Raw genomic sequence first — 12,964 nt, 5'->3', positions numbered from 1 at the left:
TCACAGTCTGTTTTGTGCTGCACACAGCGCTGGACGCTTTACCTGGATTCTCTCACTTGATGTGGAAGGCTCCGTGAAGGCCTTGGACTCTAAGACCTTGACTGATGGGAGGAATTAGGAAAGGCAGATGTTTCAAATGAATATTCATTGCCCAGTGCTGGCCAGGCACCATCCAGGCACTGGGCACCCCACGGTGAACAGGCGTGGGTCCTGCAGTAAAGGGCTTTCAGTGGGGGATACAGACCGATACAATAACCAGGCAACGACAGGGACCATACAGTGTGTTGTGTGTTACAACAGGTACAAGTACCAGGATGACAGGAGACGAAGGTGCTTTCTGTTGCACCTGGCAAAACGGACTCAGTTTCTTAAGCTAAACTGTAATAGACTGGCTCACGCTCTTAGGAAGCTCAGGGTGGATCCAGGACTTAAGGAAACCCTCTCTCTCTGCGTCACCATAGCTTTTCATGTTGCAGATGGGGTGTTCCTCCAGATGAACATTGATACGGTGACCTCGGAGCAAGAGGCAGGCTTCTTAGCTAGCTCTCAGGGAAGGAATATTCAGGGAGGGACTCTGGCCCTGCTTGGACCATTTGGCTTTGCCTGAAACAGTCGCTGTCGCCCACCGAAGGGCACCATGATTCGCGCACCTATCCTTGTTGGCGGATGATGGGTAGGTTCTGACACAGCAGAAAAGGAGAGGGAGGCATGCCTGCGGGCTGAGTCACCCAAAACAACAGCTACCATAAAGAGGCCCCTGAAGGGAACATTACAGTCATGGAAAAAGCAGGAACACAGAGAAAGAAATTTGCACACCGAGTTCCTGGATGGTGAGCAGCCCAGTCTGGCGGGAGCCATGGTCACACTTAAGAGCTGGAAGGAAAACCAGACTGTGGGGGGCTTTGAAGGCCGACGAAGGACTCCAGAGCCGCCTGAGCAGAGCACGCTGACAGCTTTGTGCAGAATCTTCCCAGTTCTCCAGAAAATCCTTCAGAGCCACGAGAATGAAGGTTTGAGACCACTACCAACTTCCATCTTCAGTGAAACGAGGAAGTGAGAGAGGTCAGAAACTTCATATTGTATGTGGCGTCACCCCTGCACCAGCAGTGAACTCCAGCATGCGGTTTGCCAGCCGCCCCAGGGGAGACCAGAAACTGCCCGGGAGTCTGGGGGTGCAGGTCCCAGCAATCCCCAGCGAAAATTCAGCCCCCGCAGGAGAAGCCTCAGAGGACTAGGAAGAGGAAGAAAGAAATCACTCAAGTGCCTGGAGGGCTCATGGGGGCAGGTGAAGAAAGAGCGAGGAGCGCGCTGGCAGGAAGGGCAGGACCCTCGGAGCCCGTGGCTCTGTCAGGAGAAGGAACCAGGGAAGCTTCCTACTGGTGGTGGGAGCCTTCTGGAGCCAGGCTGGGCTCCTAAATTCAGGCGAGGAGCCGTATGGTAAAGAAAGCATACATCCCTGTAGTAACAGAGGAGGGAGCCCTCGAGCCGAGAAAGGAGCCAAGCTTCCCCAGTCCGGTCAGGATTCTCTTGCAAACCGCTGGTTTTGAAAAATCCAACTCCTGCAAAAATAAATGATAAAAAGTTGTGACTCAACATCCAATCAGAGGCACCATAAGAAAAACATCTGTACAAAGGCACTGCCAGAAAAAAAAAAATCTGAAAAGGAGCAGAACTTCCCTGCAGACTGTGAAGACTCATCAGAAAACCGTTGCCACAGAGCAGAAGAAAAATTTAATCAACATTCTATTATAACATTTAAAAAATGTAACCAGGCAATGGCAACTACGCAAGAGGCTGACGGGGCAGAAATCAGTCCAGGAAAGGATGGCCAGGCGGCAGGAGGCCACAGACAACAGGAAGACGTGAAACAGGAACTGGGAGAGTAGAAAATAAGGGTAAGAAAAACACAACAGTGTTTCAGAAACCAAATGCAAGAAACACAAGCGAGAAGAGGCACCACTCTAGAGGATGCTGTGGAAAACAGAGAAGAAAGGTGAAGAAGATAAAGTGGAAATAAATAAAAATCATTAGAGAAGGCATGATAGGGAAGACAGGCAGGCAAAGGAAATCGCACACATGTAAAGTTAGAGCCCCTGAAGAAAAAGCCCTGAACAGTGGAACAAAGCAAATACTTTAAAATATGGCTCAATTTTAAGTAGGGTTTGGACCCGGGACTGGATGCAGAGCTGGGCCCAGATCACAGGCCTAAATTTAGGAAGCAGGTGGGAAAGAAGGGCTGGAAGTCGTAGGTCCCCCCCCCCCGCCCCGGGGCCTCCGGGAGCTTCTCCTGCACTGTGGCCGCCCCACCCGAGAGGGGGCTCGGGAGCAGGTGAGCAGCTCTGTTCCCTGAACCCTGACTCTGCCCAGTCTCAACTACCTTCAGAAGTAGAGGCCTGGGGCCAAGGAGTAAATGTGAAGGAGATAAATGCTTCAGGAGAAGCTCCTTAGACACAAGTCAGAAATCAGACAAACAGAAAGCATAAAGATGAGTAAAACGAACGTGTATTCATCACTCAGCTTTATAAAATCTTAACATTTTTACCGTGTTTGCTTCAGAAGATTTTAAGGAAATACAACTTTAATGATACAGGTGAAGCCTATCACAGACCCCTCTGATCCCATTCGTCCTCTGCCCCTGCCAAGATACCACTACCCTGAAATCGATGACTTTCACAAAACCTGCTTTTAAGCCATTACTAAGTATGTATCAATAACTATATGTAATACTTGTTTCACATGCTTTCCAACTTTATATAAATGGTATCATACTGAATGTTTCCATCTACAATTTGCTTTTCCCCCAAATATTATATTTTTGAGAAGCATCCATGTGATACACGTGGCTCTACCTCATTTTAACCACAGCGCAGCACCCCACAATGTGACCCCACCGTGTATTTACCCATCCCCTTGTTGATGGACCTTTGAAAAAAGGCCTGACAGGTTTGTTGGGTTTTTTTCAGTTTTCAAGTTTTTATTCGAATTCCAGTTAGTGAATATACAGTGTAATAGTGGTTTCAGGTGTAGAATTTAGTGATTCATCACTTACAACACCCGGTGCTCATCCCAACAAGTTGGTGGTGGTTGTTTTTTCAATAAAACTGAAACCTATTCCTACTCTATGACCCAGAAATTCTACTCTTAGGTATATGTTTGAATGAATATGTTTGTCCACAAGTGTTCACAGCAGGAATGTTCACATACAAGAAAGGTCCAAAGCTCCTTGACTTAAAATAGCCACAACCTAAAAAATAAACTGGGGTACACAGTGCAATACTAAGCCATAAAAAGGAACAAAGGACGGGCATATGCAGCAGCATGGATGAGAGTCAAAAACGTGTTGAGTGCAGACGCCACTGTGGTTCCATGTGTCTGTGTGTATACACCGTACACACATATATAATATGAAGTTCTAGCTTCGAACTAGTAAAACCAGTCTATGGTGGAAAAACTCAGAACAGTGGCTTCCTGACGGTGGAAGGTGGAATGGGGGGATTGCCAGGGAAAGGGAGCTTTCCAGGGGTGATGGTGATGTTTATAACTCGACAGGAGTTTGGGTTGTGAAAGTGTGTCCGTTAAGAATATATATGTAGTGCTTGTACTTTTCATTTTAAGTATGTTTTAGCTCTAAAAAAACCCCTAAACAAATATTGAACTCTGTTAATGCTAGGCACGCTGAAGTATTCAGGGGGAAATACACTGGTATCTCTAGTTTTGTTGGAAATGCACCCAAAGATAAGACGGAATAGTGGGTGGATAGAGGGTGGATAGATGGAGAGAACTATGATTAGTAGGCATAGCAAAATGTTGGTGGAATTTAGGTGCTGGGTATATGGGTATTCATTATAAATTCTTTCAACTTTAATGGGCATTTGAAGTTTTCATACTAGGGGCGCCTGGGTGGTGCAGTCAGTGGGGCATCCGACTCTTGGTTTCAGCTCAGGTCATGACCTCAGGGTCGTGAGATACAGCCCTGTGTCACTCAGTGTAGAATCCGCTTAAGATTTTCTCTCCCTCCCTCTCTCCCCCTCCCCCAAGATCTCTCTGGCTCTCTCTCTAAAATAAATAAATAAATCTTTAAAATTTTCGTAATAAAATGTAGGGAAAGATTTTAACATTTAATCTGTCCAAAACCCACTCTTGATTTCATTCTGCCCTAAAGCCACTCCTCCCTTCACCTTCCCAGTTCCAATAAATGCCATTCGACAGTTATTCACCTGTGCGTTGTCTCGGTCCCGTACATCGACTCCGTCAGCACAGCCTTTCAGCTCTACCTTCAACACACATTCTGGAAGCAAACAGCTTTCATCAGCCCTACCACCCGAGCCTGTTCCAAGTCGCCATCGCCCCTCACCTGGATCACTCTAGTCTATGACTGGGCTCCCTGTGGGGTCTGTTTTCCACACCGCAGTCCCACGGGTCATTTTTAAACGCTCCCTCCTGCTGCCTCTCCTCCCACCCTCACCACATTCCAGCCGTACTGACTTCCTTGTAGTCCATTAAATAAGCCAAGGTCCTCGGGACTTCCTGTTCCCCTGCCTGGAATGTTCTTCCTCCTTATCTGCCTGGCTTGTTCTCTCACTTCACAGTTCTCGGATCAAATGTCACACTAATTAGTATTCCCTGAACATCTGTCTAATATAGCACCTCACAGCACATTATACCACTTTTATTTTTCTTATTATCTGACATGTTTGTTTGTTTTCTATACCCCTTGACTAGAATTAAGCTCCAAGGAGGCAGGAATTCTTGTTTGCTTCATACTATGTCCTAGTGTTTGTTGAATTAATGAATGAAATAGACAAAATGTCACCACCTCTAGGAGTCCTTCCCAGATCACTCCCCACCCCTTACAGCTTAATAGTCCCCTCTATCATATTACTTTTTTCTTTTCTCTATTGCTTAATGGTAGTTATGCAGTTAACAAGGACGGTGCCTGGCCCAGGGCAGGCTGATCAACCCTGCATCTACCTGCCAACTTCATCCTCTTCCTGGAGCTTCTGGATTTGCAACACTGCCCTGTTTATCACTGTTCTTTCTCTGCACCACGGAGTACGACAAACCCTGCAGGAGCTGGACCGGCCCCCTCTAAGGAGCTCTAGCTCCCACATGTTAAGATGCTTTCCTTCTCAAGTGCACCCCCTAGCCCCCTAGGGTGGCCAAAGACAGCTCCCACAGAGCCAGGCTCTCTCTGCCTAGACTCCCAGGTGCTTCTGGAATCCCAGATGCCAGAAACAGCTCTGCCTCTAGAGGGCAGCACTCAGCCATGACCCTACTGAGTCCTCCAACAGGCCGGCCACAAAGGGAGTGGTCCCTGGAGTCTGGTTTAGGAGGGCCTACTGGATGGGCACACTTCTGCCGCCCCCTGCATTCGTTCCACAACGGGCACTGTGGTTGGTCAGGCCCCAGGCCAGGCAGGTGGGTGTCAGGTATGAAAGAGGCAGTTCCTGCCCCCAGAGGTAGAGGCTGGCATGGGGGAAAAGGAGGAAGTGGGAAGAAAGGAGTGTGAAGAGCCCCGCCTCAGAGCTGTACAGCTTTCTGGAAGAGGTGGTGTCTGAGTAGTAACGGATCTGTGGGAATTAGTTGAGGGAAGGCAGTGGAGGGGGAGAATGAGAGGTGCAGGTACAAAGGTCCAAATGAGAAGGGCAAGGCGTGTGTAGAACAGCTCTGCAGCTGGATCTCCCAGGTGCAAAAGGCTTTGTGTGTTAAGTTAAGGGCTCCGGCCTTTACCCCAAGGCAATCGATAACAGGGTGGGCAAATCCGTGCTTGAGAAAGAGCTTTGGGGGCCCCTGGAGGGCTCAGTGGGTTAAGCGTCTGCCTTCGGCTCAGGCCATGATCCCAGGATCCTGGGATCCAGCCCTGTATCAGGCTCCCCGCTCAGCAGCGTGTCTGCCTCTCCTTCTCCCTCTGCCTCTCCCTCTGCTCATGCTCTCTCTCGCTCTCTCTCTCAAATAAATAAAATCTTAAAAAAAAAAAAAGAAAAGAAGGAAAGAGAGCTTTGGCAAGACATTGCAAGGCAGATAGACGGGGCAACACACGTCAGGAGAACCAGTTAGGAGCTCACTGCACCGAGGAGAGATTGGAGTCGTACTGAACTAAGGCGAAGGAAAAAACTGGATTAATTTGGAAATGACCTGGTGGTAACTGGAGGCCGCACAGAGCAGGAGAGCTGGAGTCAGACTCCACCATGGGTCCTGGGCAAATTACACTGTGTCTCATCTGTGAGGTGGGGAGGACGGTAACAGCACGTGCCTCGCGGTGTGGATAGAGGATTGCAAGGAGTTAATACAATGGAAAAGCTCCGAGTAGAGCTTAGCCCCTCACCTCACTCAGGAAGTACTAATTATGAGGATCAGAAAGAAGAAGAAAGGAATAACTAAGATGACTCCTAGCATTCTGGTTTGGAAACTAATCTGCAGTTCTCAGTGTATGGTCTGGGAACCTTGGGGGTCCCAAAGACCCTTTCAGGGAGACCACAAGGTCAAAACTATTTTCACGGTGTTAATATTTGCTGCGATGATGCAGATGGCAGTGGTGGTGAAAACTGCCAGTGCCCTAGCATAAATGAAGACAGTGGTGAACTATACCAGTAGTCATTGTACCACCACTCACCATCACAAAGAAAAAAAAGGTTTACTGAAAAATGTCTTTGATGAGGCACTAAAAGGAATAGTCTAATGGGCAATTCAGTATTAAAAATGTGAAAAGTTTTTTTTTCTGTTGATGTGTTTTGGCTAAATGGACAATAAACCAGTTTAATGTTTTATTCCTCTCTTCATATGAGATATACTGGTTATCATTTAACCATATTCATTTTTGCTTAACTTCAAATCAGCTCTATGACAAAAAAATATTAAAAATACCCTGGCCAAGGCTAGGACAATTTGAGCCACAAGATAAAGTACTATTGAATTTTACTTCAAAATGTAAAAACAAAACAAAGTATAAATATCCATGAGTGTATACAGATATAAATAAATCATTGAATAAGTTAATAAATGGGAGAGAAGAGACAAATCTAGAAGAATTCCCAATAAATAATGTAGATATTTTACCTTAAAGGCAGGGGGCGTAACTCCCCACTCCTTCCCTGTGGGCTGCACAGAGTGACTTCTGTCCAAACAGGACAGTATCTGAGGGTGGGGATGGGGGAAGTAACTCTACAACGTGAAAGCCCAGCAAACACTACTAGGTGATCAAGGTCAACATCATAAACCATGATGATAATATGTACTCTGGATATGATGAAAATGGCACTTTGCCTCTGTGATATTCTTCCTCCAAACCTATAACCTCAGTTTAACCATTAGAAAAGCGTAAGACAAATTCCACTAGAAAGGGATCCTACAGGGGTGCCTAGGTGCTCAGTGGGTTGAGTGTCCGCCTTTGGCTTGGGTCATGATCCTGGGTCCTGGAATTGAGTCCCGTATTGGGCTTCCTTTGCCCTCCCGCCCACTCCTGCTCAAATAAATAAATAAAACTAAAAAAAAAAAAAAAAAAAAAAAAAAAGGCATCCTACAAAATAGTTGGCCAGCACTCCTCAAAACTGTCAAGGACATAAAAAAATAAGGAAAATCTAAGAAACTGTCAGAGCCAAGAGGAACCTCAAGGAGACATGAGTTCTAAATGCGATGGGTTTGGATCCAGCAGCAATAAGAAGACATTAGGGAAAAACGGATGAAATCTGAATAAAGCATGGGCTTTAGTTAATAATAATGCATTGACATTGATTTACATAGTAATAAATGTACCACGCTAATGTGTCAATAATAGGAAAAACTGGGGCGCCTGGGTGGCACAGCAGTTAAGCATCTGCCTTCGGCTCAGGGCGAGATCCCGGCATTGTGGGATCGAGCCCCATATCAGGCTCCTCCGCTATGAGCCTGCTTCTTCCTCTCCCACTCCCCCTGCTTGTGTTCCCTCTCTCGCTGGCTGTCTCTATCTCTGTTGAATAAATAAATAAGATATTTAAAAAAAAAAATAAGAAAAACTATGTGAGGTGGTCAGGGAGGGTGAAGGAATATATGGAAGCTTTGTCCTACCCTCTCAATTTTTCTATAAGTCTAAAACCTTATAAAAGTCTAAAAATAGAATTTTGAAAAACCTTATTATTAATCAGTGAATAATTCTACCATCCATCACTCTAGCCTTAGAGAATTAAAATTCTATAATGGGGGGCGCCAGGGTGGCTCAGTCGTTAAGCATCTGCCTTTGGCTCAGGGCGTGATCCCGGGGTTCTGAGATCGAGCCCTGCATCAGGCTCGGCTGCTGGGAGCCTGCTTCTTCCTCTCCCACTCCCCCTGCTTGTGTTCCCTCTCTAGCTGGCTGTCTCTCTGTCAAATAAATAAAATCTTAAAAAAAAAAAAAAAAGTTCTATAATGGGATATCCTATGCATAATTCAACTCAGTATTTACCAAGGTCCTACTTTGTATGCCTCTGAACTGCTGGGTACTGACTATATAAAGATGAACAAAATAAGATCCAAGGCCTAGTTGGAGATAAAAGACATTTTGATAGGTAATTATTGTACTGTGAAGTGAGCAGAACTGAAGAGCACAGAAAAAGGGGTTTAGGAAGATTGCACAGAGGACACATGGAGAGGAAAATGTACAGAAGCAAGAAATAAGTGGGCTGGGCCCAATTTTTTTTTTAAACCTGTTCCTCTAAAAATCTTATTGTTTTTCTCTCCACCATTTTCCCCCTGAAAACAAAAGCACGGTAGAGGCCAATACTTTATTTAACATGGTGTTTTAACTTTGCATGAACAATGGGGAAAATATACTTTAGAAAATGCCCAAATTTCTAAAATTATCACAAGCATGAAAGAATATCATACATTTCAAAGTAAGTGAATTTTTAAAAGATTTATTTATTTGAGAGAAAGAGAGCACAAGTGGGAGATGGAGAAAGAATCTCAAGCAAGACTGTGCTGAGCACAGAGCACAACGCAGTGTTGGATCTCACAACCCTGAGATCACGCAAAATAAGTGAATTTTAAAACTGGGATCAGTGGGAAATGAGGGAACTAAAAGGGAACGTATAAAAATCTGAAACAAAGATAACATATTGAAAGATGATGTCTAGGGGCATCTGGCTGGCTCAGTTGGAAGAGCCTGGGACTCTTGATCTTCGGGATGGGGGGGTCGTGAGTTCAAGCCCCATGTTGGATGCAGAGATTACTTAAATTAAAAAAAAATTTAACTTTTAAAAAATGATGTCTAAAGTAAGTATCCAAAAGGATGACTACATGAACAAAATTCTGGGAAACAGCAATTTTGTAATTCAGCTTTGTTTTACTGCAGATTTTCAAACAACTCAATTTCTATGGGTGTAAACTAGTAAGGGGGGTGGACAAAAGACAGAAGAGCTAGCCCTGAGCATCTGCTCTGTGACAAGTACATACACGAGAGGGTCTCTATAAACATTATCAAATGTAATCTTTAGAAAGAGCCTTGAAATGAATGTCTTCTATGTTTTCTGGAGAAACCCATGCTCAGAGGAATTCAGTAACTTGCAGCAGAGCAGGATTGGAACCTGGGTCCATCTAAGAGTAAACCCATGGCCTTTTTAGTCCCACTTAACCATTGTAATGTGGCAGAAATCACCCTGTTGGTTCCAGACAAAGCAGTCTTGAGACTGCTTCTAGTTTCTCCTTTACTATGATTGCACTGTATTCACTGCATAGTCAAGGGCACTGACCAAAGTACATTTCTAATTACATGTCTTGTTTACAAGTAATTTAGTAATTAGCTCAGTGCTGGGCATGCAATACATACATACCCCAAGATTAATCCTATAAATGTTCGACATACCTAGTTTTCAGGATATTTTGATTACCTTATTCCCTCATTTAGGCCACCAGTTTTGCGTACGTCAAGGTAACATACATTTGTTGGAAGACCTCCCTTTTCTTATCATCATGCTGTTAGAGCTCTAAGCTTCACACCGCGAGTGTTATGAAGTGACTGCAAAAGGAGGCAACTCCTCCCGGAACGAGAGCGCCATCATAAGCATTATAATGTTATCAAGCTTCTTGGGACTGACAAGATTCTGGGCCTCTCCGGCTTCTATGTCACCTGAGGCAAGGCTCTTACTATTTCCTCCGGCGTTAGTAGCGGGAGAAATAATTATTTTGCCGGCGTCGCGAGCCTATCGTAAGAGTCAGAATCCAAAGAGGGAACGTAAAAAAAGAGTTGGTCTTGCGGGCCCGAAACCCCGAAGAGCAGCGGTTATTTCTAGGCTCCCAGAGCCGCACCGACCGAGCGGCACAAAGGGCCCCGGGCGGGGGCGCGGGGAGGGGTCCCGGGTCGGTCCCGGCCGCCGCCGCCGCCTCCTGGTGCATCTCGGGAAAGGCTCCCGCCCGGGCCGCGGCACCGCGCCAGCCCGAGCGCCTTCGTCTCCCGGCCTTACCCCAGCGGCTCGCGCCGGGCCAGGGCAGAGCGCCGAACCCGGGCAGCCCACGGCCGGCCCGAGCTGCCGCGAGTTCCGGGAAGCCTGCGCTCGGCTCCTCCACCGCGGGGGTCTTTGTTCCCGTAGGCGTCCCCGCCCCACCGCTCCCGCCGCAAAACCTGTCGGCGCAGTATCAACGGCATGTCCTACTTGGAGATGTCCAGTCTGGGGCGCGCTGGACAGGGGCGGCAATAGAGGTGGCGAGGGCAGCCCTGTTTAGCGAGGGGGGAAAGAGAAGGAAACGCGTCGGGCCAGCCTCCCGCTATTATAGCTCAGAGGCGGGCGGCTCCCTCCTGCGCGGGCAACTCGCGCGGGCTCCGCAGGGCGCGCTGGCGGGAGCGGGGCGGGGCGCGGCGGGCCGGCCCGGGGCCTGCACGTGGTGGCAGCAGTTCTCCCGGCCCAACCCGGGAGAGCCACTGCTCTCAAGGGGAAGGCGGAATGCCGTCCCCGGCCCCGCTCTTGAGAGACGTTTACTCTTGAGAAGCCCCGGAACTGCAGGTCCGGAGGACAGGAAGGGAGGGTGCGGCCTGGCGCGAGCGTTTTCTGCGCGCGGGGACTTCGGGGTGGGAAGCCGCAGGGCAGGGGAAAGGCGGCGGGGTGCGGAGAGACCCACCCATGGGAGGTAACCCGGTCGGCGGAGCAGGCAGCGGGAAAAGAGGGTTGATACGAACCTCCATCGCCGGGCTGGAGCAAAATGCAAAACAGGCATCCCTGAGAATGGCTGCCCTGGGGTGCCACGGCCGGCCCCGGTGGTCCCAGACCCGACGGGTGGCGCGCGGGGACACACGTGGCCCGCCGTGCGCCCGGCTGTGTTTACATTCTGCAGCAGCTCCACGTTGTGCTGCCGTCCTCGCCTCCCATTGGCCAGCTCGCCAGCCAAAGCGGCGCTCCTCCCGCAGGGGCGGGCTCTCCTGGTCCCGGCGTCTTTTCCGAAAGAACCCGGTTCCTTGAGGCCTTAGCGGGACAGCCATGGTGCGCCGCAGGATGGCCACTTCCTGACTATGCTCGCCCGTGCAGCCTCCACCTGGCCGTAGACCTGGACTGAGCCGCGGCCTCACACGGCCGGGGTCCGGGAGTTGAGGGCGGGAGGGAACTGAAAGTACTGGCGGGAGATGCGGAAGCAGAGCGGCGGGGAGCTAGACCTCGGAGGAGGAGCCTCTGAGAGACTCCCTCCGGCCTCCGGGCCGCGCAGGCAGGTGAAGTGGAGCGCAGGTGAACGCGGACTGAGGGCCAGGACGAGCGGGCCCCTGCCCCTCCGGGTGGGCGGGCGCGGACTGAGAGCAGGGCGCGGCGCGCGGGCCTGCGGGGAGGGCGCGCGGGAGAGGGGAGCGCGCAGTCCGGAGGTGTCAGTCTGAGGCGCATGCGTGCGGGGCGGGCCCGGCCCGGCCTATATATTGGGTTGGCGCCGGCGCCAGCTGAGAGCGGAGCGGTAGCGGGTCTAGCGGTGAGGAGGTGCTGGGCGTAGGGCGGAGTGCGGGAGGAAAGAAAGCCCCCGGGGCCGATTCTTCCCGCGGGCGGGAGTCGAGGGGAGGAAAACTGGGACGGCTGAGAATTAGGCGGCTTGGAGGGGATGGCTCCCCGCGTTGCGTCCTGTCAGGATCTTTGGCAGGGGGCCGGGGAAGCGGCGGCGGTGGAGAACTGCCCTGAGGGGGGAGGCCACGGAAAATGCCCTCGTTCTAGGGGCTTCTCTCTCCCACCCTCGTTAGGGGAACTCTCCCGCGGAAGAGAGGATAGGGGTCTGGGTTCCCTTCACGGGGAGAAGAGCTCCCTGACCAACCCAGTTTCCCCCTTTCTTTAACTCCCTTTCCTTTCACTCCCACCCCCCCATCTGGAGTCGGGGTCCCGGTGCCCCTTCAAGAGACAGGCAGGGCCCGGTGGGGCTGGGAAGGAGGGAAAGGAGACTGAAGGACGTGACACAAGTCTCAGTTCCCTCCGCCCCCTGCTTCCCCGCCACCGCCGCTCTCCAAATTGGCGCGGAACCGGCTTCTCCACAGCGTTTCGCCTCCACAACCCCCTCTGTCTCCGCGGCTAGTCCAGGGTGGAAGGGGGAACATGGGGGCGCTGCCCAAGCCCCCCCTCGGGGTTCCGGGAGAGGATGGAGGGCGCAGAAAAGACCCATTTGGGGGAGATCTGCCTTCTTGCTGGGGGTGCTTTGTAAGTTCTGGAAACACTCGCATCCGGGCTGTACCTTCAGTTGAGACGCAGGCATGTGTCCAAAATTAATATCGTGAGATATCCATTGTAGTGCATAAGACAGCATGGTAAAATGGCTCAGGCCATCTCCTGAGGGACTTAGCCATAACCCCTGAATGAGCGTCTGATTGGCACTTCGGAGAATTTGGGTGACAATATATTTGACTCATTTTTTCTCTTTCCCCTCCAGAGATTTCACACACCTGAAAGAAGAGAATGTCAAGACGCAGGTAACATGATTTTTCTTGTAGATATGTTTAAAAGTTGGGTGCTGCGCTTGAAACTCATGACTTACTAAACTTTCTTTTAAAAATTGCACC

Source organism: Ursus maritimus, unplaced genomic scaffold (genome assembly GCF_017311325.1).
Source record: "Ursus maritimus isolate PB19 unplaced genomic scaffold, ASM1731132v1 scaffold_9, whole genome shotgun sequence".
NCBI lineage: Eukaryota > Metazoa > Chordata > Mammalia > Carnivora > Ursidae > Ursus > Ursus maritimus.
This window is presented reverse-complemented; position numbering follows the sequence as displayed.